This window comes from Poecilia reticulata, chromosome 22 (genome assembly GCF_904066995.2).
Source record: "Poecilia reticulata chromosome 22, P_reticulata-male-v2, whole genome shotgun sequence".
Classification (NCBI taxonomy): Eukaryota; Metazoa; Chordata; class Actinopteri; order Cyprinodontiformes; family Poeciliidae; genus Poecilia; species Poecilia reticulata.
In genome coordinates, this window is record NC_088851.1 from 16,852,113 (window position 1) to 16,855,855 (window position 3,743).

The following is a 3,743-nucleotide window of genomic DNA, read 5'->3' on the forward strand; positions in this document are numbered from 1 at the left end:
GACCCTCTCGTCTGTTTTTACTGACTTGGTCAAAGTAGGGCCCTCCTACTCATTAGGGTGGGGCCCACCCAGGGACGCCATGTCTGTTACTACCAATAGTAAGTCCCGCCCACTCCTCACAACTTCTTTGGACTCACTACTGCCCAGTTCTCTGTCTAACAGGTCCGGAAAACCCCCAGAAACTCGGGTCTTACCCTAGCGATAGTTTGTGGAGAATTATCTGTTTAAACTGGGGTCGGAAAGGACTCGTCTAGCTCTGACTACCTACGATCCAGAAGTTATGACCTTTTACAGTTGAGGAGCAATCCACTGAGTAGCCCTCACAGCGACATAACCCCTACAACCATCCTGTTAACGGTAGCTCCTCTCCTAAAATAACGGCACTTGTTAACGGCTAGATTAAATTTAGTGACTTAGATTTAAGTCCCAAGGCAATTATTTAAACACTCACCAGAGAAAAACACAAAGCCACCCCGCCTCAACCATCATGTATGTTAACTTTACTATATCTAGGAGAACCAACAATAATTAAGACGGACACAATTAACCTCACTGTCCACAATTCTCATTAAAATTTTAGAATTATAATTTTATTAAGCAGCTTTAGCAGGGGCATATAACAACAAATTAATTTCCAAGAGTTATAAAAGAAGCAAAAATATAATGAAATCAACTAGGATTAATCACCTCCTTTCCTTGTTCTCATTCCTAACCTGTTTCACTAAATTCACTGAGCGAGGCTTCGGGGGAAGCAGGTCAACTCATACCGATGATTCTTGATCTCGGCAGCTGTAATCTTTCGGTGTCCTTGGTCAGAGTCTTTGTCCAGCCGGAGCAAAGTCCTCTTTAATGAAGAGAAGCGGAGAGAAGACTCACGCTTTCCATTAAACGTGCAGACTCTTTATCTTTAAAAGACCTCCGTCCTTTTCCAAGTCGGCTGCGATGATTTTAGAGAGCGGTGGGTAGAAGCAGAGGAATCGGTCGAATCTGGAACCGGAGTTGGTGGCCGGTGGAACTTGTCCCTTGTTATCGGCGTGAAGTCTTTGAGCTTTTCCCTCGGTCCCGAGTGTAGTCTCTGCTGGCCTGTAGCTTGCTTCCCTTTGCTGGTTCCTCTTCTGCGCCGGAGACGAAGTACGATCTTTTCCTTTCGATCATCAGTATTTATGCACTGTGTTTCTATGGAACCGCCTACTTTCCTTACATCATCCTGACATCCTGCAAGGCCGGGCTGCCTGACGTGGAACCCGCCTATCTGCCTTATCTGCAAGACCGGGCGGCCTGACTTTCTCAAGGCCTTTTACCCACCGGCCATCTGGCACCATTCTCGCCCCCACCTCTCGCCTCTCACTCAGTGAGGAGAATTCTCCTTTCCTCAGTCTTCACAATTTTAATAATATATGGTAATCATACATAGTTATGTAATTATTGTTAACTCCACAATCTAACCTTCAGTCCTTCACAATGTAGTAGATTAACTGATTAAGCATACAGAGCATACATTATTATACATTCATTTGATTAAAGTACAGAGTATATGTTTTTAATCATACATCACAGACATTGCTTCATTGGCATGAGTATCATCACCATATAATCACTTAACATTTATAATCATCTTTAATCATTAATCAGGGTATACTGTTATCCCCAGCCTTTATTCCATTTTCTGCGTATACCTGGACAGATCTCACACTCATACCAGATTCCTCGACACTTGTCATTTCTTTGAAATACGTCTCACATTTCATTAGTGTGTGTAAACTGAGATCAGTGGCGTGGAATCACAGTTTTCTGCTGCGTCATGACCATATATGCTTTTCGTTCAGAACATCTTTTCTTTCAGAAAATTTTTTTTACACCTAATGATCAACTGGTCATCTTTGAAGGAAATGGATGCTATGACTGCTATCATTATTTAATTCTCATTTCGTCTTGTTCTTTCTAGTTCCCTTCATCATCCTGTCCATTTATTCTTTCTTCCATACTTTTGCATTGTTGTCACTTGACCGCAGAGGCTCTGCATTAATGAAGGAAGTGAGGCAACAAATGTCTTTGAGGTGGATTATTTCAGAGCTCCTGGTCATCATTACACCGACACCTTTTTTCAGTGAAACAAAGCAGCTTAATTATACCTGAGGCAAGTTCCAACACTTACACCAGGTAAAAGGGTGATCAAAAAAGACAAACAAGAAACAAACATGACTTACACAAACCTAACAAACAATAAATGATCAACAAATATTTACATGCATGCAAATGATTAAACTAAACTAATCGAGGTCAATCAAAAGGTAAATGCAACTAAATATAAATCCTCAGAGTATTACCCTCTTAATGGAAAATGGTATGCTCCAGGAGCATTTGTCTCCCTTTCTGCTCCATCTTGCTGAGACCACCCAGAAAGGCAAGTACTCAAACAATTAACTCAATTAAACAATCGGAAACAAACTGACATTTTCCCCCACATTCTCTGACAGGAAAGATGGCCAGTCTCCCTACCCAACAAGAATGTTTACTAAATGTCACAATGTAACTGAAATAAAGAACTAATACAAACACATTTGTACTGTAAATAACATCAATAATCAATATGGGATGGAACCCTTGTCACAATTGTGGTTTTCATCTGTCCTTATATTAATGTTGAAATTCTTATATAAATATTCCTTCGTCTTTTTTTCCTTGCAGAGAACTCTCAAATTTTAACAATGTAAAAGTGTCAATGTAAAAGTGTTAACCGAATGCCCGGTCTGCTTGACCGCATTCAATTTTATATAAAACCATTGAAATGAGTGTTTGAAAAAAAAAACAACAACAACACTGCTCTATCAAACTTAGCCAGGAGGTTCTGAATTTCTTGAAGTTTGTGCTAATGAAATCAAAGTAATGGCCTTCTCCTTTTTCCCAGAAAGTCTGTTACTCAAGATTGATTTAACACCCAAATTACATTAAGTCTATTGATTGCCAGATGCTGCCTTAAGGGCACCAGTCAGTTAATGAATATTTCCTTCAAAGTCAGTTGATCCTGCTATTCATGTTTGCTTGAATAATGCTTAGCGAATATCTAGCAGACATTTTGCTCATTCAGAATATGTTGATGTAATTCCACCAACTCATGCGGGGCTCAATAATTTACATACAAACAAAGAGAGATGTTTTAGCAGATCCAAAACTGAAATCCTGATCAAATATAAAATATGAGGGCATTTATGCCAGAATAATTTCATTTTCTAAATGGCCACATTGTTACTGAACTAACATATGAAGTGAGACAGAACATGATAAGCACAATGACACTCTGAGCTGAACTTTCATTTTTTGTGTTCTCAAATATTAGGTCACATTAATCTTCAGTGTAACAAATCTCCTTTAATCCTGTTTGCAGCTCTAACGAGGGAAATTAATGAAATTCCACTAGACCACATGTCAGCATGTATTGGTTTTAAATTGTATGCTGAATTAAAGCACACCATGAAGCATAGATTATAGGCCACCTTTCAAAATGTTCTGGATTTTTTTTTCAAGTACATTTCACTATTAGAATGACAGTAAATAGAATTTTCTTATTTCATTGTCCTTTGTTTTTATTAGAACCTTTTTAAGTTGAGAATTCCTATTTTTCTTAAAAGCTTTGTTTTCTTTAAAAAGATTTTTAAAAAGACTTAAATACAACAGCAGGGACTCCTTTGAATTTCAAACATCAATACATAGCTGGGAACCCCTGCTGACCTCTTTCATCATTC